The sequence below is a fragment of the Balaenoptera ricei genome, chromosome 9, assembly GCF_028023285.1.
Source record: "Balaenoptera ricei isolate mBalRic1 chromosome 9, mBalRic1.hap2, whole genome shotgun sequence".
NCBI lineage: Eukaryota > Metazoa > Chordata > Mammalia > Artiodactyla > Balaenopteridae > Balaenoptera > Balaenoptera ricei.
In genome coordinates, this window is record NC_082647.1 from 53,972,701 (window position 1) to 53,996,063 (window position 23,363).

The 23,363-nt window shown below is 35.8% G+C and overlaps 1 protein-coding gene and 1 non-coding gene across 2 annotated transcripts in view; both read left to right on the forward strand.

The window, feature by feature from the left end:
- The window catches only part of ZNF804B (zinc finger protein 804B), a 507,161-nt gene that overhangs the window by 220,426 nt on the left and 263,372 nt on the right, over positions 1-23,363 (forward strand). The window lies entirely within an intron of this gene.
- On the forward strand, positions 12,107-12,217 carry LOC132372305 (U6 spliceosomal RNA). Its single transcript, XR_009505173.1, has one exon. It is a non-coding gene; the product is annotated as a U6 spliceosomal RNA (small nuclear RNA).

The window sequence follows — 23,363 nt, forward strand, 5'->3', positions numbered from 1 at the left end:
GAATACACATATATATGAATATATATATATACACACCACATATACACATATATATAATTTCATATATACATGCACATATATATGCATATATTTGGATAGTTCACATATAGAGAGACCATGATTTGCCTAAGCATTCATTGCAGTTCAGAGAGAACTCTTGGGTGAAAGTGTTCTGTTTGAGACATTGATTTTATGGGATATGAAGATTTGTAACATGCAGGGTATCAATTCCAGGAAGGAATGTAAACACTTGAACTCTTAAATGTTAAAGGAGAGAAGCAATATAACAGGTAGATGTGTTTTTCTTGACAAGACCACATCTTCATTCTACCTTTATTTCATTGTGGTATAATCACAAATTTCACCTTGATTTAGCACTTGGTTTCCTTACAGTAATAACTTTTTTTTTTCTTATATCATGGGCTGAAATTATGTGTTCAGATGACTTGGAGACAGTATAGGTCAAGGAGATTCCCTATTGCTTTTCTATCTGATTGGGATGCTGGAATCAATGGAATTTCCTAACACCATTAAACAAAAATAGTTCTGCATGAATCTATATAAGTCCACACATAGAGTGGATGTATGAGTAGAAGCTATTTTCTGCTCTTAGAAGAAAACTGAATATTCTTGTTGAATATTCTTCTACAAGAAAGTTTAACCTTGAAAGGGAGAAATGAGAGACGGCAAACCACATATGAGGATTGCCATTTTCCCCTCAATGTTTGGCTATCACAAATATGTCTGAGCTATAAAGAGATGAGAAACTTGAAAACAGATGGCCCATCTGTTTCTGTCTATATGAATTGTAGAGCATTTGAAAGAAACGTCAATCACATTAATTGAAATCTAAGAGTACTCTACCATTCCATAAGTTTGTCCTTATAAGCAGTGTGTGAATCGCTGCCATATCTTTTCCTTATTCCATTGAATTGAGAGTATTTGCTGCTTATTAGGATAATTTTGATATTTAATAACATGTCATTTATCTTTAAGTAATACAAAGCAAACAGGGATTGATAAGGCAATCAACTAGAATCATGTGACTTTTCTCAAATGATCATTATAAGTGAATAATCCCAAATGAAGCACAATTATGAAGTAACAGAACTGGGTGGAAGATCACAAATTCAGGAGGCAAAAATCCTGAGTTTAAATTATCTTAAGTTATTTTAATTTCTATGTTACCTTCTGTTAAGTGGAGGGAAGAAAGTCTTTCATAAATTATTTTGCATAGATTAAACCCTGATGACAACTTTGCAATAATCCAAATCTCTCCACCATGTTCTTTAGAGATTTCTTGTTAATATCATATATAACAATAGCTAGTATTATATGTATACGTACATATTGTACATATACATACTTATATATAATATAAATGGTGCTATGTATAATTTTATTGGATATATGTTTTTATAATTTTATGTATGTTAAACTTCCAGGTTTTTGGGGGGGAGGGGGAGAGAACAGGCGTAATGATTAACTAAAATAATTCTAACATTCATCTGTAACTACTATAAACATATAAACAATCAGAACTGTACACCAGCACCACAAGGGGAGCTGGCTGAAAGACCAAGATGCCCAGCCCTCACTTTTTGAAATTATTTTGGAGGGTTTGGGATAAAGCTAAGCATCATCTGTATTTTTAAAAGGACTCACCCTGGAAATTCTCACTTGCTTTCTCTAGTTAATATTTATATACGAGTGAAACCTCAGCATTTCTGTATTAGAAAATTACCCCCTAAAATATGTTATTATTGTAACCCATAAGTAGAATAAATGAGACAAGATGGGTTTATTTATTTCCCTTTCTGTCCTTCTAAACTCATGCCAAGGGGCTATCTTTTCCTAACTGTGTGAATTTTTGGTAGTTGGTCTCCATGACTTTTAGAGTCATTTTCAAATAACATAAGTCATCTGGTCACCCACACATACAGAGTACTCTCAGTTCAATTATTAGTATTTCCAGACAGGTGTAATACTGTAAATATCTCTAAATGAGCTTCTGTCAGAGTTAAAGTCTCCCCTTACTCCAGCACAGCTTTGGTGATTAAACTGCTGTTTGTTGCAGATCAGAGAAGCCTGCCACCCACAGAATCCAGCATTCTGGATTTTTCAGGTGTAAGTCAGCCTTAGTCCACGGTGTCCTCCAAAGCTGAGGTAGGAGACACTTACCAAGCTTCTAAATGGTTAACTTGGAACGTCTTTCATTTGCCTTACATATAATTTACAGAATAACATGTAAATTTTTCAGCTTCAGTAGTGTAAAAGGAAAGGTGTAGCTAATAGATTTGGAGGGGAGAATTGAGGAGAAGAAGGTAAGGGAAAGGCATCATTATGTACAAATGTCTAAGGTTGATGATATAAGAGGCAGAGATTTGAGAATACAGTTTAAATTTCAAAGGTAACCAATAGTGTTACTAATAAAAGAATAATAAAAATTTTTGAGGAGGCAGGAGAGAGCAGTTGATGAGTGATACAAATGGACATGTTCTTATCTTTCAGGGTGGGGAGTCATAAATAATGACTAGAATCGATTATCCAAGAAAACCGCGTATAAAGAGGATAGATAGAAAAGTTAACAACAGAAATTTTAAAATATTCTACAAACACCCTCACCCTAAAGTGTAAGAGTGTGGCACAATATTGCGGCCCTTCTCTAATACTAACGTCACTGGAGTTAATAAAAGCATTTAAAAATAATAATATGAATTTATTATTCAGACATTTCTAAAATAAATTCATTGGGCAAGTCCTTTCTAGATATACTGGAAATTTAATAATAAAAATTGTCAACCTTAATTTTTTTACCAGTAATAATTATCAAAAAATGATGTTAGATACTTACCATGCTAATGATATTTAGTAAGGCAATAATTAAGTTGCTGGGGACCTTACCTTATGTTGGAATTTACTAATATCATTATGCTTTTTTAAGCAGTGTTTTGTTAAAACAGCAAGGAGGCTCTCAGTGGTCAAAAATCAGTGCACAAATTGTACCTTCCATGATGCAAAAAAATCCTGACTCCTCGTTTCCTTCTTTAAGTGAATCTTCTTTGCTCCTGTCACTAATTTGTATCCTTTTTTCTTTTCTGTAAATGTGAATGCTCTCCAATATTCTCAGTTCTTTGCTCTCCTATTATCTGGTTATTTCTCTCCACTTTCACAGTTTTATGCACTTCGATATTTTGCTGCTTCATATCTTCCCTTACCTGCAAGATTGTTTAGTTTTGACAGATATGCTAAGTATGAGGATAACACAGTGTCTGGAGCTTGGTGCCTACAGTGAATGGGGTGCCTAGAATGGACGAGGTTATGAACGAACAAATGAATGAATTTATAGAAAAGAAAGATGTATAAGTTGCTCTAAAAATATAAGGAGATTCTTCAAACAGGAAATGTTGTTCCATAACATTTAATTACAACAGTAATTACTCCATAGCATTTAATTACTGATAAAGACTCAACTGTTTCCTAATCAATAGCGGTAACCAGAAGCACGGTGCTACCTTGGGTAGTTGACTATATCCTGTTTACACCCTTAATCCATACGACGTGTGCTAGGTTTGATTTCTAAATATACACAATTTTCTTGGACATATACCTTTTTCACATATATATTTGTTATTAAATATACATTTTAGATCTTTACAATTCTGTTGTCTTACATGCAGAGTGTTTATGTTAACCCTTTATCAGATCAAGTATTTCCTTTTTCATTATCAAGTAGAAATTGGGTTTTTGTTAAAGTAGCTGATCTTTCTCTTACTTCCTTCAGTTCTGTTAAAAAGTGTCTATCTCTTGCTTTTATGGATCAAAGAACCCCATCAAAATAAAACCTATTTGCTCCTGATTACATTTGGTTCACAGTGACATGAAATTCATTTTCCATGAGGACTCCGTTACTGAAGCTTCATTTAGTTACCAGTAATGAAGATTCTGTCTTAGTCACCCTCCTCTTATTATAGCAATGTGTAGCATTTAAAAGTGAGTGGCTTGATGTTAAATTCAATTTTATAAAACATCAAGGTACATTTACTTTGCCCTGTATAAGAAACTGATGAGTATGCAAGATGAGGTTAATGCAATGAGTAAAAGAAATCAATTCCATGTCTCAACTAATAGCCTTAATAGTTTAACAAACCACATAAAAGTTTGCTTTTAAATGGACACTTAGGCTAATTTGACAGCATGCTTGCCATTAGGCAACAATTACTGTCATTAGAGTGACATTTTTTCTTTTATCCCTAATCAAATCTAGGAAAAAACAAGAAGGAGGAAGAAAGGAGGACAAACTGTTTACTTCTAACATTAAATTCTGGTGCCTGTGAGTCAAACTCATTATGTTTATATAGCTGAAGCAACCAATAAATTTTCAGCCGGTACTTTGCACCTGAAACACTTTGTGGGTGTTTTTTTTTTTAACATCTTTATTGGAGTATAATTGCTTTACAATGGTGTGTTAGTTTCTGTTGTACAACAAAGTGAATCAGCTATAGGTATACATATTTCCCCATATCCCCTCCCTCTTGTGTCTACCTCCCACCCTCCCTATCCCACCCCTCTAGGGGGTCACAAGGCACCGAGCTGATCTCCCTGTGCTATGCGGCTGCTTCCCACTAGCTATCTATTTTACATTTGGTAGTGTATATATGTCCATGCCACTCGCTCACTTTGTCCCAGCTTACCCTTCCCCCTACCCATATCCTCAAGTCAGTTCTCTAGTAGGTCTGCGTCTTTATTCCCGTCCTGTCCCTAGGTTCTTCATGACAATTTTTTTAGTTCATTTGTATCTTATTTTTTTTAGATTCCACATATAAGAAATATCATATGATATTTGTCCTTCTCTGGCTGGCTGGGGCTCTTTGTTTACAGGCTATCCTCCACCAGCCCACAGTTTTCTCTGCTCCATTAAACCCAGGCTGTGGCTGTGAAATCCTCCTGTACCTTTCACATCATCCTCTCGGTCAGAACTTAAAAAGTTTTGAGGTTGGGTTTCTTTCCTGCAGCGTTCACATTTGGACCACAGGAAATCCACAGGCATCCATTTACCCACCTTAAAAGGGAATTTACACCCAGATGCAGCACAACCCACTTCGGCTCCCCTGCCAGGGTAACTCACTGCCATCATTCCTACTACCCAGGTATCATGGGTGGGAACTTGATGACAGATCACTGAGTCCTCCAAACTCTAGGAGAACTACCTCAGACTCTTCAAGTGGCCCTCTTAAAGTCCCTCTTGCTAAGCTTTAGGTGAAAGAAGTAACACTCTAGCATGCCTTGAGGGGGGATGGGACTTGCAGCTCTTTCTCTGATAATCTGTCTTATAAAACTCTCCCTACCCTCCTTCAGATTCTAGATCTGTGGTTCTCAACCCTGGGGGTTGAGCACCACTGCTCAGTCCTTTGTCACTTCAAGTGTCATCTGGACCAACTGCATCCACATTACTGGGAGATTGTTAGAAATGAAACAGCTCAGGCCCCTACTGAATCAAATTCCACATCCCCAAGTGATGTGTATCCACCTCAATATTTGAGAAATGTGCTCTTTTAAGACTAGTGGTGCTCAAACTTTAGTGGATATCCTAATCGACTGGAGAGCTTGTTAAAACACAGAATGCTAGGTCCCACCTCCAGAGTTTCTTATTCAGTAGATCTGGGATGGTTCTGAGAATTTGCACTTCTAGCCACGTTCCCAGCTGATGCTGATGTTGCTAGTCTAGGAATCGCACTTTGAGAACCACTGTGTTTATACCTACGCTGTCTGATACTACAGCCTTAGTCACGTGGTGTTATCAAGCACTTGAATTGTGCATTGAGATGCGCTATAAATATAGAATACACACCTGATTTCAGATTTAGTATTTAAAAAGGCAACATATCACATTTATTATTTTTATGTTGATTACATGTTGAAATGCTATTATTTAATGAGTTAAATAAAATATATTATTAAATTATTTTCACCATTTTCTTTTTTTAAAATATACATATATATTTTTAAAATAAATCTATGTAGGTATTTATTTATTTATTTATTTATTTATTTATTTATTTATTTTTGGCTGTGTTGGGTCTTCGTTTCTGTGCGAGGGCTTTCTCTGGTTGCGGCAAGCGGGGGCCACTCTTTATCGCGGTGCACGGGCCTCTCACTATCGCGGCCTCTCTTGTTGCGGAGCACAGGCTCCAGACGCGCAGGCTCAGTAGTTGTGGCTCACGGGCCCAGCTGCTCCGCGGCATGTGGGATCTTCCCAGACCAGGGCTCGAACCCGTGTCCCCTGCATTGGCAGGCAGATTCTCAACCACTGCGCCACCAGGGAAGCCCTATTTTCACCATTTTTATGTTTACTATTTTTCGTGTGACTACTGGAAACTTTCAAATTACATATATGGTTCACCTTGTATTTCTATTGACCAGCGCTCTTTATTTTGATCTCCCTCTGACTAAGGGGTTTCTGAGCGATTTCTGAAACTGATTCTTTGTCACCTCGATTGCAAATTTATTATTTGGTGGTGCCTCTTCCTTTGATATGCCATATCTAACAAATCTCGGCACCTCAGGGAAAATTACAGTTTTAACATTTTGGGTTCCACATATAATAGCTTGTTTAATTCTCATAAAAATCCATGAACAGGCTATTTTTATCTGCTTCTTTTCAAATGAGAAACCTAAGAAATAACTTACTGAAGTTCCTCTACCAGCAAGTGAAATCCAAGGATAGGCTTGTCTGACTTTCAAGCCCACACTTTTCCACTTTACTGTGCAGCCTCCACTCTAGGACAGCAGCATGTGAAAATTTGTTCTTATGAATTATTTGGAAACTATCTGCTCAAGTTTGTACAAGTTGAAATCTGTAGGAGTTTTACATAAGAGTAAATATTGTCCTGTTTTTTGAATAAGGCAATCATTTCTTCTTAATGAAGCAGTGTAATTCTTCATGTTGCAAACGTCAGTACTTTTAAATGCATTGTCACACTTTAATTGCTTTTTGCTGATAGGCCAATTCAGTTCTGGTCTTAGACTCGGACACCATTAGCTATGTTGTATCATTGTTTTTTTATAGTTAACATTTAATTATAACACATTCATTCTATACAACTGGACTCTACCTTTGGCAGTTTCTTCTATATTTGTGCCAGACTTCTGAGAAGCCCTTTTTCTCTCTGACTTCATGAATGGTCCAAACAAATGTAATGATGCAAAGCAATAGGTTGGATCAATGGAAAAAATCCTCGACTATTACATTCCAAGTTAGCTCTCTGGAGCTAAATGACTCAAGCCATTTGATGTACCTCTGTGTGATGTTTCTATAATAAGTAGACTGTATCTTCCTCCTCTAAATTCTTATAACCTTTCTTTAATGCTTCTAATTACATCACTTAAGACACTTTATTGAAATTGTCTATTGCATGTTCATCTCTCTGATTAGAAGATGATTCTCTTGAGGACAGGGATTAAATATGTATATATATATATATATATATATATATATATATATATATATATATATATATACACATTATATATATGAACATGTATGCATGCAGTGAATGGTCTGCCTTGAACTTAACCCAATGTTGAAATGGTTTTTAAATCTATAAGAGAAATCATTTACCTCCATTCATAGTTTTCACTTGACTGTGAAGATGAGTACCAAGAGTTAAAGTTTTATAATATTAAACTTTTCATTTGGGGGAGGTCAGACTATCTCTATTTTTAAAGTTCTATAGTCTGGAGTAGTGGTTTATAGGTATATGGATGAATGGACTAACGTTTTTCAAAAAATATTGAAAATCAGATTTTTATATTGCTATGCAAAACCACTAAACATTTGTGTTTGTTTAACAACAAAAAAAAAAAATCCACTATCTCACTCATTTTCTGAAGTTTATTTTTAAAGAATGTAATCTAAAATAAAAAACAATTTTTGAAAATATAAAGTTATTTATTTAACATCTTTATTGGAGTATAATTGCTTTACAATGGTGTGTTAGTTTCTGCTCTATAACAAAGTGAATCAGTTATACATATACATATGTTCCCATATCTCTTCCCTCTTGCGTCTCCTTCCCAACCTCCCTATCCCACCCCTCTAGGTGGTCACAAAGCACCAGCTGATCTCCCTGTGCTATGCAGCTGCTTCCCACTAGCTATCTGTTTTACATTTGGTAGTGTATATATGTCCATGCCACTCTCTCACTTCGTCCCAGCTTACTCTTCCCCTTCCCCGTGTCCTCAAGTCCATTCTCTACGTCTGCATCTTTATTCCTATCCTGCCCCTATGTTCTTCAGAACCATTTTTTTAAATTTCCATATATATGTGTTAGCATACGGTATTTGATTTTCTCTTTCTGACTTACTTCATTCTATATGACAGACTCTAGGTCCATCCACCTCACTACAAATAACTCAATTTCATTTCTTTTTATGGCTGAGTAATATTCCATTGTATATATGTGCCACATCTTCTTTATCCATTCATCTGTTGATGGACACATAGGTTGCTTCCATGTCCTGGCTATTGTAAATAGTGCTGCAATGAACATTGTGGTACATGACTCTTTTTGAATTATGGTTTATTTTTATTTAAAAATTTAATACACTACTCTCATCATGCTCTGTCTTCCATGCACTCTACTTGGCACTGGTCCATGGACTAGGAGAGGGCAGCTTCTGTGAGATGCACGCCATAGTGTAGACGTATGAAGGGTGGTGAGGGGAATCTCACCCTGACGCCCCCTTGTTTGCAGGGTCTTCTGTACACAACACACAGCAGAAGCTCCTCTCTGATCGGTTCATGTGTCTGAGTTAGTTAACCTTGCATCTTTGGCTTAGTAGGACTGTCATTACAGAAAAAGTAAGTAGCACAAAAATTCATGCTCTAAAAAAGTTATGTCCTGTTTTAATGGGAAGATGTGAATCAACATGCCTTGTATATAGGGCAAGGATCAGAAATACTAGAAGATTGTAACAGGCACAGGAACCACAGACCCTTTGGCATTATAAAAACATTCTGTGCCCACCATGGGTGATTTACTGATTCTTACTTGTTGACAGACTGATTGCATACATGCCAAAATGAATTGGAAGCAGAAGTAAATTCAGATGTAAACAAAACCATTATGGAGGATACATTTTCTTCTAACAGGAACCAATAAACCCAAGTATTCCTTCAACATAATGCATCCTGTGCCTCAAATATCCCCACGTAACTGGAAATATATTTCCCAATAATTTATTTCTTTGGATGGATCCTCCATTTATAAAATGCTAACAGGGCATATGCAAGTTCTGGCAAACAAAGACTCTGATAGTCATAAAATACATTAATGTAATATTAAAGCAATAGAGCCAAGACAGACTGCTGAATTGTTTAAATTCCTTCTCCCTTTTCCTAGTCCCTATTCCAATAGTAACTATTTTCCAACATCCTCATTTATTTCTTCTCATATCTCCGATCTCTTTAAAGAAACATGGAGCTAATGACAACTAATGATTTGTGATTCACCTTATTTTTAGTAATTGTGGAATTTCCTTCCTGCCCCACAGCACAAATAATCTGTTTTTAGAAAATAATACCAGTCTATTTTCTTGCTTTTGCTGTGTTTAGCTACTTATCCGAAGGAAGAAAACCAAATTCCTGCCCAAAGTGCTTAATGCTTACTGCCTACACAAATGATGAGCATTTCACTCTACCTAATATACTTTAGAACCATGCATCCAGTAGAAAGAAACTCTAAGGATTCCAGTACATAAACAAATTCCAGTCCTCTTTCACCTTGCCCTGCTCTGTAGCTTGCTTTATTCCCTGTTGCTGACATCTTACATCCTATAATACTTTTCTTTGTTTGCTCCCTACCCTTTGTTTCCCTTTTACTTGATGTATCTCCTCTGGCGTTCACCTCTGACTCACCTTAGACACCAACCTGCATTTGCCCTCATCACAGTCTACCTCTGAAGCTGGATATCTATCTTTTCTTCTACCCCCAAACCTAGTTCTAGACCTTGAGACCCTATGTCAGGCCTATTTCATCCTACAAAAGAAAAGTGGGCTCAAAACTAAACAAAGATGAACTACTTACTAAATAGTTAAACTTTTTTTAGTGGTACCTTATTTCCAAGTAAATCATTTTTTAAAATAATGGTGATAATTCCTTAACTTGAAACAATTTGAGTCATTCCTTTTCTTGGAGTCTGTTATGCTAAATCCTCTATCAAATAGCTCTATGTAGTACTGCTTGGGTTTTTTTTCCCCATGCTTTTCCATAAGATTGGTTATTTACATGACCCTCAAATGTTTGACTGTTTCACTTGTATGTCATTTTCTTCCTTACAATAAACGTCTGTAACTCTTTCAAAACATCCTTCAGCTCAAGCGCCTTCAATAAGCAATCAAGCATATCCTTATGACAGCAGCCATATGGCTCACCTATTTCAGAGTGCACATGCAGGAGCTTGATTTGTATAGAATTTATATTGTTACATTGTTCTAAGGAGAATTTTCAAATGTAAGGTTTATCTCCCCAACTGGACTCCAAGCACAAGAAAGAAAGCAACTGTGTCCATATATCTTTGTGTTGCTTGAAAACCTAACACATTTCTGATAGGAACATAATAAACATCAACAGCCTGGCTTTGTAAGGAATCATTAGTGTCCCTTTTCATACTTCAAGTTTATTATGAGAACACATTTCTTATTAGTGTATCAAACAAAACTTGTCTGTAGCCTAAAGAGTAAGAACACACTAAAATCTTTTTACCACCCATAAGAAAGAAAAAGAGAAAATCTCTCTATATCATGAGAGTATGGATGCAAATGACAAACAAATGAGATGGGGAATGAAAATAAAATATCACCAGAGAGAGATCAAAGCTTTATTTGTTTTTTTGAAAATGTAGAGATTTGGATGTTCTGCCTGAATTGCCTGAATTGTTTGTCAACAAGAGAGAGATTTGCTGCTCTCTTTTGCATCGAATGATACTTGACATGGGAGCATGTATTTTAAATACCATTGTCAAATAGGCAATGAACATTATGCATTCACTGATGTGTGTATAGCATAAATGCTTAATTATAACAATAGTTATTGCAAAACTTTATATAATAAGAGAAGGAACAGAGATCAAACAAAGGGAGTAGAGAGTCCACAACTAATATTTAAGAGGAATTATGTCAATTATAGGGAATTATTTTATTACCATTTCCAGTATTCTTGAAAAATAGCAATAACAAGTTGATGTGGATCTTGATGTGGAAACTTTAGAAAGATTGATTGATTGATTGATTAAATCCTCTTAAATATGTGATTTTTGCAACCACAGAAAATAAGAATGACACAAAGAAGAATATCTCTGTAGGAAGAAGGAAAGTTGATATAAGAGCACAACTAAAGGAACTTAGGGAAGAGAGAGAAGAGACACTTTAACACTGATTCACACAACAAGGATTAATGTTGCTTTATCTCTATATACACATGAATAGACCTTCCATTAAATCAGTGATTTCCACCTTTAACTGTACCTTAAAACATCCTGGGGAACTTTTACGAAATACTGATGCCTAGGTCCCACCCTCAGAGATTCTGATTCAACTATAAGTTTCCCAGGTATGACTGTGTCTTCATTGTAGCCAACCATTGCAATGGGTAATTTTAAAGGAAACTTTACTTTGTTCATATCAAGAGTGAGTACACCTCAACCTACATTGCCCATGAATAAGATGACTAACCATTGGACCCATCTTGGCCTCTTTGCATTAGTGCCTCTTCATCAGGGACACAGAAAACCTGTGAAAATCATTCCCAACCTAAACTTTGATTTCTCTCAGGGGATAGTTTGAGCCATGGCTCTGGTTGCTCCACCCAAGGGCCACCATATGTTCAGGCTTGGAGTAGCCATGCAAGAATGGTAAAGCATGCAATTTGTCCTCTCCTCTGATGTTTTTAGAATATGTCCACAGCTGTAGTCAGATGCTTCCAGTGACTATTTGCTTAGTGATATCTATAGATAACCTATAACTTTGCTCTTTTGTGGGGAGAAATCAAAGCAGCATTGATATGAGCCATCTGAAAATTAAAAAAACAAAACAAAACATTAATTAGTGCTTGCTTCGAAAGCACATATACTAAAATTGGAATGGTACAGACAGAAAAGACTAGCGTGGCCCCTGTACAAGGATGATATGCAAATTTGTGAAGCGTTCCCTATTTTTATCAACAGATGATTGGTTTAAGAAGATGTGGTATACATATACAATGGACTATTACTCAGCCATAGAAAAGAATGGAATATTGCCACTTGCAGCAACATGGATAGACGTGGAAAGTATTATATTTAGTGATGTAAGTCAGACAAAGACAAATATTATATGATATTACTTATATGTGGGATCTCAAAAATAATACAGATGAATCTGTATACAAAACAGTAACACACAGACATAGAAAACAAACTTGTGGTTACCAAAGGGGAAAGGGAGGGGAGGGGTAAATGAGGAGTATGGGATTAACAAAGTACTATACATAAAATAGATAAGCAACAAGGACTTACTGTGTAGCACAGGGAACTGTATTAAATATCGTGTAATAACCTATAATGGAGAAGAATCTGAAAAAAAAATAACTGAATATCTTTGTTGTATACCTGAAACTAACATAATATTGTAAATCAACTCCAATTAAAAAAACCCCACTAATTAATGAACTAGCATCGTGAATATATGCAGCCTAGAGCCCTAGTCAAGACAATCACTGGAAAACCTAAAACTGGTCACGTGACCCAAGAGTCGGTCAGGAATGCTAAATATCAGGGCTTTTTGCTTCAGTATTCCACACTGGCAGGCTCACATATGATATGGCCACAATCCACAAGTCACATTCCATGAGGGCCTCTCATTCAGTAGCCTGAAACGTGGAGCTAAACATAGAGAATGCTTTAGATAATGTTTCCAAAGTGAGAAGGAAAAAATGAGAATACTGACATTTCTCTCTCTTTACCTTTATTTCCGTCTTCTGCCTCACTCTCCCACAATCCTCAGGGATCATAAAGCTTTGGTTATTCTTTTACTTCCTCTGTGTCAGCTCCTCCTTCTTTCTATTCCAGTTTCAGGGTTAAACTTGAGGATGGACAGTATGGGGAAAAAGTCCATCATAAAATCTAGCCATTGATGTTGTAAGTGGTGCTAAAGAGTCCTTAATTTCTTTTTCTCTTCCAAAAGTTTGGTTTTAAGCAGAATATATTGCTTAAAAATTATATTTTGAATATTAGTGGTTAAATAATAACTCTCTTTTCCCCTCTCTTTACAGTGCTTTGTAATAGCCCTAATCCTCTCTCCGTCACCTGTCTTTTCTTAGACTTTGGACTTATTTAAGGTCCCATCAAGGTTTAAACAATCTACAGTTCTATACTACTTCCCTATGCTCTCTTAGCAAATTGACACAATTTTGGTGACTTAAAACAACACACAATTATTATCTCTTAGTTCTGTAGATCCCTAATCAGGGTGAGCTCAACTGGGTGCTCTGCTCAGTGTTTCACAAAGTGTCAGCACTGCTGGACCCTTACCTAGAGGCTCTGGGAAATAATATGCTTCCAAGCTCATTCAAGTCGGTGGCAGAATTCAGTTCCTTGTGGTTGTAGGACTTAAGCCTGTGTTCTTGCAGCCTGTTGGTCAGGAACCGCTCTCAGTATCTAGAGGCCGCTCTCAGGTCCTTATCTTGTGGCCCCATCTATCTCAGTAATCGATAAATTCTCTAACTCTGTCTTCTGCTACCAGTCGGAGAAAACCTCTCTGTCTTGTAATGGCACATGGGATTGTTTTAGACTCAGCTGGGTAATCTCCTTTTTCATTAACTCAAAGTCATCTGATTAGTAACTTTAATTACATCTCCAAATTCCCTTTTGCCACATAAGGTAACATAATCAAATGTGTGGTATCTCATCGTATTCACAGTCCCAGGGATTAGGGAACAGAATCTTGGTGGGTTATTTTTAGAATTCTGCCCAAAACAGTTCCTTATTTTATTTATTTATTTATTTATGGCTGTGTTGGGTCTTCGTTTTTGTGCGAGGGCTTTCTCCAGTTGTGGCAAGCGGGGGCCACTCTTCATCGCGGTGCGCGCGCCGCGCCTCTATCGAGGCCTCTCTTGTTGCGGAGCACAGGCTCCAGACGCGCAGGCTCAGTAGTTGTGGCTCACGGGCCCAGTCGCTCCGTGGCATGTGGGATCCTCCCAGACCAGGTCTCGAACCCGTGTCCCCTGCATTGGCAGGCAGATTCTGAACCACTGCGCCACCAGGGAAGCCCCCACAGTTCCTTATTTTAAATCAGAAAACTGAACCTTGGGGCTTGTATAACTGTATTGTTTACAATAGCCTTAAGAATGCTTCTCAGAGTTCATAGAAGCTGTGAGAAGATTATTCCAGGGATGAAATAGTATTTATACTTTTTAAACTTCTATTGTGAAAATAATGATAATTTTTTTGTTGATGTTGTTGTAGAGGCCACATGATTTATTAAAATAAGATGGCACAACATAAAGAGATACCTGAACTACAGGCATACCTTGGAGATATTGTAGATTTGGTTCCAGACCACCACAGTAAAGAGAGTCACATGAATTTCTGGTTTCCTAGTGCCTATAAAAGTTACTTTTACACTATACTGTAATCTGTGAAGTGTGCAATAGCATTATGTCTTAAAAAAACAATGGACAAACCTTAATTAGAAATACTTTATTGCTAAAAAATACCATAATCCGAGCCTTCGGTTGGTCATAGTATTTTTGCAATAGTAACATCAAAAAATTGATCACAGATCACTATAACAAATATAATAATAATGAAAATTTTTGAAATATTACCTGAATTACCAAAACATGATACAAAGACATGAAGTAAGCAAATGCTGTTGGAAAAAATGGTGCAGATGGACTTGCTTGATGCAGGGTTGCCACAAACCTTCAATTTGTAAAAATCACAATATCTGCAAAGTGCAGTAAGGCAAAGCCTAATAAAACAAGGTATGCCTGTAAAATTTAGTTTATAAATATTTAGCTTTTTGGTATTCTTTACACATGTGCTTTTTTTCATCATGAAATCTGGTGTTTAATTCTGATGCTTTCAAAGTATAGAAAACATATTGCCTTCATTTTTACTAAATATTATTATTGACATTAGCAAGAAGGTATGAAAGAAGTAACACTACTTTCTTTGCATACGGTTGTTATTTCATTATTCTACAAATCATTTGAATCACCTTCTCCTAAAAATGTTGAAATTCAGAAAATATGAGGCAGATTATGTTAGCCTTACTAAATCTTTGATGATCAGAGTAGTATTTTGCAAAGCGAGGATGAGACTAGGTTGATACTTGACAACAAAAAATGTTAAGTGAAAGAAAAATAAAAATAAAAGTTGATTAAATTCAGAACAAGTAAAATGAAATATTACCTTTTTATTAGCTACTTGGCCTGCATAATTTAATGAACAAGAAAAGTCAGTGATTCAAAAAGAGTTGTTACTACTTGCATTAAAGATATGGCAGAATTGCTGTCCTCTCCCAAGTATTCCTCAAAGCTTATTGTTCAACTCCCCCCAAAAAGTGCCAACAAGGCCATCAGAAATAAGCATCTGCTCATTTCAAACATGTAAAACTCATTTACATGCTAGAATATCTATGTAATACATAAATGGAGATATAGGGTCTCACTAGTGGGTTTTGAGAAAAGCAATACCATTATTGGAGCAAGGCTTCATTTCATTCATTTAAAAAATGTTTACTTGATTTTATTCTTATAAAGCTAATTAGTGTTTGTTCTGGGCAGTGGTGAAAAATAGAAAATTTGAAAGGAAACAAGTGATCATCCAGGCTCACTCTCAAAAGCTTTCACTATCAATATAATATTAGATGTGTTTGTTCCAGCTTTCTTTCTAAGATTTTTCATAGTTTTAATCATATATGTATAGTGATTTATTCACTTAAGATTGCAATTTCTTCATAAAATCAGTTTTGTCTCATTGATTCATCTTACATAAATTTCATCATAAATAATATTATCTTACACTTGATTTTCACTGTGCTTGAGTTAATGTCTTTAAATTTGAGTGATTTAATCCTTTCATCATATGCTAACTCTTCCCCCATTAATTTCTTTTATTCAACTGATTTCTGCCTAATGCACTCAATTGTAGAAAATTTTGAAATAAAATTCAGTAGCAGTATTATTATAAGAAAGTATTTTTCCCTGTTTCTATAGCAGCTCTTTCATAACCATTAAGTGTGCAGAAATGATAGTGATGCATTTATGTATTTTTGACACATTACAACATGTAAGTGAAATTGTTTTTTTAAGCTATTTCATGGCATTTACCATTAATTTTACTCTAGATATCTAATTCCAAAAATTGACCAATTCTTAGAGAAAATTTAGGATATTGGTTTAGCCAAAGTCATCAAAAACCTAGAAAATTTTAAAAGGCCTAAAAGCTCATAAACCTTCTGTTTCCCCATCCAAAGTTACTGTTTCTAAATATTTATTGTATTGATGAAACAGAATTTGAAATAGAATTGCAATGTAAACCAATCATGAGCAACAAGAGTGGGGAAAAAGTAGCAGTCATACTGTTGTTACAAGGTGGCCTGCTCTGCAAGGGTGTGTCTCCAAAGATTGCTAGCAGGAGTTCCAAAATCTTTAAAAATAAATTAATTTTTTTAACCAAAGTGTCTGGAAGAGATGTGGAAGTGAGCATTTTACCATGTGCACACAGCCACACTTTGTAAAAACTATTCAAATTTTGGCCCCAAATTTTCCTTCATCTTGGCCGCTGCCCAGTTTTCTCTGTCTTTTAAAAATATGTCTCCCTACTTTCCCAGACTTTCTAGGTTATTTTCTGTTTCCAGAAGTATCATCATGTCCCTTCTCATAGGAATCCATCTCTCCCTTCTCTGTCCTACTTCATTCTCTAATTTTGATTCTAATCAGCTCAATGAAAGCCTGATTGGACAAAGAAGAGCCTTTCTCCTTATAGGCAGTGGATCGGATTGGGCACATCTGCTTTTAGGTGCAGTGAAATGAGGTTCCCTCACACCCTGTCTCCTCCTCTGCGCGTGCACACACACACACACACACACACACACACACACACACACACAACTAAACTCTCTCAGTAGCACTCAGACAATATAGATGGAATACCCCCATCTCTGGCACATACACACAGACATGCCTAAGTTTGTGATGGATGAGGACAGTAGCTATAGAAAGTAGAGCACAGATTCAGATATATCTTGGGGTCTACATACCCTGGAGAGGGCACCAAGCTTCATTCCTCAGCTTGATCCTTGAGTCAGCTCTGTTTGTGATACAGGGATGGTCTTGTGGAATTATATTGGAAAAACTTCACTGGGCCCCCAAATTGCTATGGGAGAGTCTAAAAACTGTACCTGCCCTGAGCTCTAAGAAAATAAATAGGTTTTCTATCTCCCTTGCTTACATTTGGTATTTTCGGAGTTGCCTTATGGCTCTGTAAATATCAAAATACCACATGAGGCATTGAAGGGATACTCGTATTAGTTCCACTTCACTGGTATAAGAATTTATTCATTCATTAACTCAACAAATACTTATTGAGTTCCTATTATTTTCCAGGCACTCTTTTAATTTCTGGAAATACTGCAACAAACAAAATACATGAAACTGTCTACTCTCAATGACCATACATTACAGTAGGGAGAAACAAACAATAAGCAAACTACTTGTTAGGTGGTATACTAGTCTGAGCAAATGCTGTTAAAGTCCATAAAAAAGAATGAAATAATGCCATTTGCAGCAACATGGATAGACCTAGATATAATCATACTAAGTGAAGTAAGCCAGACAGATAAAGACAAATACCATATGATATCGCTTATATGTGGAATCTAAAAAAGAATGATGCAAATGAACTTATTTACAAAACAGAAACAGACCCACAGACATAGAAAACAAACTTATGGTTACCAAAGGGGGAAAAAGGGGGATAAACTAGGAGTTTGGGATTAATATATACACACTACTTTATATAAAATAGATAACCACCAAACACCTACTGTATAGCACAGGGAACTATACTCAATATAAAGGAAAAGAATCTGACAAAAAATAGATACATATGTATGTATAACTGAATCACTTTACTGTACACCTGAAACTAACACAATATTGTAAATCAACTATACTTCAATAAAAATAAATTTTATGAAAACTAACCAAAAACAAAATCCAAAAGCTGGCTCAATTTCTTAGTAAGACCCAAGGCTTACATAATGCCAATAGTAATAGCTGACAGTAATATAGCTTCTAGCTCATAAAGGCACTGCTCCATATATTTTACACATATAAACTGATTTAATCTTCATGGTCACCCTAAATAGAAGATGCTAGGATTATTCACATTTTATAGCTAGAAGAACTGCAGTAACACAGAGATTAATTAGTTTACCCCCAAATTTTGCCAGGATAAAGGCAAAGCCAAGATTTAAACCCAAGAAGTCTATTTCCAGAAACCATTCCTGAAAGCATCTTGATATTGAGGGCAACATACTCCAAACTGTTGCGACATGCTGTAAATATACCACATTGGGGAGTGAAGTCTATATGTGTGGCTTATATTAAAGCTAGCATTTCCAAAGGTCATTCATAGACCTGTTATGGTTCATGGAAAAATCTTCGTGGCAAAAAGAGAAAGTTAATGACAATTCATAATTGTTTCATAAAGTTAATTTAGATAATAGTAAATGAATCTCTTAGGATCAAGAATCCTTTGGGAATTAGATATAAAAAAACTATTATCTTTAATTTATTTTATTGAAGTATAGTTGATTTACAATGTTGTGTTAATTTCTGCTGTACAGCAAGTGATTCCGTTATACATATATATACATTCATTTCATATTCTTGTCCATCATGGTTTATCACAGGATATTGAATATAGTTCCCTGTGCTATACAGTAAGACCTTATTGTTTATCTATTCTTTTTTGTTAATTTTTATTGGAGTATAGTTGCTTAACAATGTTGTGTTAGTTTCTAATGTACAGCAAACTGAATCAGCTATACGTATACCTACATCCTCTCTTTTTTGGATTTCCTTCCCATTTAGGTCACCACAGAGTAGAGTTTCCTGAGCTATAGAGTAGGTTCTCATTAGTTATCTATTTTATACATAGTATCAGTAGTGTATATATGTCGATCCCAGTCTTCAAATTCATCCCACCCTCCTTTCCCCACTTGGTGTCCATTCGTTTGTTCTCTATATCTGTGTCTCTGTTTCTGCTTTGCAAAAAAGATCATCTGTACCATTTTTCTAGATTCCACATATACACATTAATATATGATATTTGTTTTTCTTTTCCTGATTTACTTAACTCTACCAGAGAAAACCATAATTCAAAAAGAGTCATGTACCACAATGTTCACTGCAGCACTATTTACAATAGCCAGGACATGGGAACAACCTAAATGTCCATCAGCAGAGGAATGGATAAAGAAGATGCGGCACATATACACAATGGAATATTACTCAGCCATAAAAAGGAATGAAATTGGGTCATTTGTAGAGATGTGGATGGACCTAGATATAAAGGAAACTTTTTAAAAATCTGCTTTGGGAAATATTGGCCTTGTACACCATTGGTATTCAGTTTTGTTTTTTTAAATAATAGAAATATTTATTTAATAAAAATCTTAAACAGAAGCCCTATATGTAAAATTAAATAAAAATCAGCAGCTGAAGAGTTGCACTGACTGAAGCAAGGCCAGCAGATGTGCACATCTCAGAGTTTACTCTGCGGCTCTCTGCCCCTGTTATTTTGGCAGCCCCTGAGGTGCTTCCTCTGTACTCCTAAGTCTTTGTATACCATAGTTTGTCAAAAGACCATTACAGTTTTCCAAAATAGGTAATGCTTTGTTCTACATTTAATTTCACTGGTCTAATATAAGCTTCAATGGCCAAGTGTGAGCAATGTCTAAACCTGATAGGATGGGGCCCTGCTAGTTTCTAGCACCGCAGGGATGGTCTGATCTCCTCAGACCTCCCAGGTATCCCAGCCTCAGGGCAATAGGTCACTCGGTGGCTCTAGATGCATGGTTTCCAAGTTTTCTAAATCTTCTCTTCCCCACAGTTTTCTCCATATTTAGTATTTAGTGCATTTCTCATACTACTCACAGTTACCTACCAACAAAAATGAGCTTGTCAAAGAATTGTTACATATAAAATCATTTCTCAAATGTTTAAAGCTTGCATTCCCCCAAGACAAAAACCAATTTGTTTTTCAAGATCTTGCAGAATCCATCCCCAGCCCAGTCTCATTGCTGTTTTGTCTCTCCCATGTCTTCTGCATGAGATTTATTACTTTTTTCATGATTCCCACTCATGTCCATCTCTGTCAGGCCTTCATGCCATCCATCCTGCTATCTCAATTCTTTCTAGAATCCATTGCCCATCTTTATTTCTCCAGACTCCTATTCATCCTTTGAGTTTTCTACTCAGAATGGTATTTATAATTTCCCAAGACAGTAATATAGGAATCTTTTCTTAACACTACTGATACCATAGAACATTGTATTCTACTTTATCAGTATTCCTGTCTGTCTCTTACGTTAGACTGCTCACATGTTCTTGCTTGTCTAGTATCTTTCTCAGTTCCCATAACAGACTAGAACTAATTAAAGTTTTAGTAAATTAATCAATGCATTTTTCATAACTTTTATTATGTTTGTTTCAATGTATCTACAAAGCCTCAAAAATATCTGAAAACATAGGTTTGATTTAAAAAGCAGACAATATTTGTTGGCATGGAAGTTTTCAAATGATAAGCTAAATGTTGAAATTTTCTCTTGGATACTTTTAATTTTACTAGTGTAGACTTTGGCTGCTTTTTTGTTAGCTAAAAGCTTCAACTAAGATATTATTGTATTTATTCAGATGGTGTTTGACTCAAAGTGTACACTTCAGGAGTCTTCCGTAGAAATGTTCCTATCTTTAACACCATCCTTCAAGAATAATGATTCTATTTAGAGATCTTCCCCGCTTTATTGGTTCATCACATATTTATTTGTTGCTACAGTTTCTTAAAAACACTCAAATTGTTTTTGCTTTGTTTTAGTCACATTCATTTATTTTTATCACATTCATTAGTATAATAAAGTTTACATATGAGATGAATATAAAAACTTACCCTCTTCATCAGTTTCCTGCAGATCCATTTTGCACAGAGAAGAAACAAATTATAAAAATTAACTCCAGGCTATATGCCAGCTTCCAGATTGAAATCAATTAACACAGATGAAGAAACAACTGATGGTCTGGACTAGATTGTTTGATTTTGTTGTTGCTAATGTCATTTGTTTTGTTTTGTTTTCTGGAAGAAAAATGAATGCTAAGTGATGACTAGTCCTTCAAGAGCTTCAAATTTCCAGAGATCCTGGCATATCACCTGCTTTTCTATTGCTACGGTCCTATTCTCCCTGTACCCACAGGTGTGTAAACAACATGAGAAATAATGAGAGGGAGGATAGAGGGGTCATAGAAGGAAGGTCCTTGATTTGCACATGGGAAAATAGATGAGCAAAGATGAAATCAAGTGGTTAGAAAATTGAACCTTTGTTATAAAATATTATTATAAGTAGTTATGAAATTTAAGTCACACATGAAATATACTATAGTAATAGAGCATATACTACACATAATATCTAACTGGCAAGGAAGGTTTTAATTTTATCAAATTATATCCCAAGGAGATCCCTAGGAAACCTTTATGAGTAGAAATTACAACTAAAATAATCCATGGTGTTGTTCCAATATCATAAAAACATGCATCTGACTGAAGATTGATTTTGTACAAAGAAACAGCCCATTGCACATTTCCTCCCTTAGACAATTCTCTCCCTAAATTACAAACACACCCACCTCCAGTTGGACTGATGGTGCCAACTCCAGGCTGGAGCCTGGTTTGGCAATTCCTTGGGCCTTTGTCCCACTTTCTTTCTTCCCTCTCAGGGAGATCCAGTATAGGCTGTCTTCACCTCATTTCTTCTACTGGTACTTATAGTTATGAAGGCACATCTTTGATAATCTTTTCTTATAAGTACACATAAATTCTTTGTAACAACTCTCTACCCTTTCTGTTTTCCATTTTCTGGCAGGTATCTTGGGAAATCACTTCCAGTATAAAATATTATAAAAACACCTGAATTATGAATGAAAGCTAAGACTACTTTTTGTGCAAATCATGTTACTAATGTACCCATTACATGTTCCTCCAGACTTCTCTTCTTACCATATACTCTGTCTTGATTAATGACACCATCAGATGCCCATTTTAACTTCCCCATCTCTCAAACCAGTAAAGGGGAAATCATAGAGGTTCATTCCTCCCTCACCCCAATGATAACAACTAGTAATTGAGACCAAGTGTCTATCTCTTTATCATCCCTCATATCTGAACACTCTTCTTGTTCCTCAAGAGTATTGGATTATTAACTTACTTCTCTTGTTTTCACCATTTCAATATTTTCCTAATTGATCCTGACTCTTTTGTTACCCCTTTCTTACCCATCCTTAAGATTGTCATCAGAGTAATGTTTTTAAGTCAAAAATGAGATCATGCCATGCCTTTGCATACAATTCTTCATTAGCTTCCCATTCCCCTAAACTTAAATCCCATCTTCTTGGCCTGGCACATGAAGCCTGCTATAATTAAGTTTCTGCTTGCCTGTCCAGGCTCATTAAAATCCACTCTACATCACACTCTGTGTATTCCAGCAATCTCAGAAGTCACCATGCTGGTTTCTCTGCAGCTGTTTTCTCTGCATTTAATGGACTTCTTACTCTCAACCCTTGCTTTCTTTGCCTAAGCAACTATATTCTAAGATTAATACAACACTACTTCTCATTTAATTGTTTTAATGTTGCCCTTTGTACTTACTAATGTTACTTTCTATTATTTTTTATTGCAAATATATACCCTTACATTTGTATTCTGAGTTAAATAGGCCTTTGTGAGCTAGCCTAGAAATCATACCATTATTTATAAAGTGTTTCAAAACAAAAGCCACAAGTTCCAAATGACTGACTGGAAAGCAGACATTTGGAACATAACCTATTTGTAATTTTGGCCCCAGTGGTTATATCACCAAATGAGGTAACAAGATCAAACCTCAGAGGAAGATTTATTTGTTGTTAAAACATATGGTGCTGGTGATGTAGGCATGAGAGAATAAAGGAAGGTATATCTCTATTTAACTTCTTAAATTAAATGTTAAATGCTATTTACACACAATAAAATTTCTGGAAACAACAGGATTTGGCTCTAAATTTAAA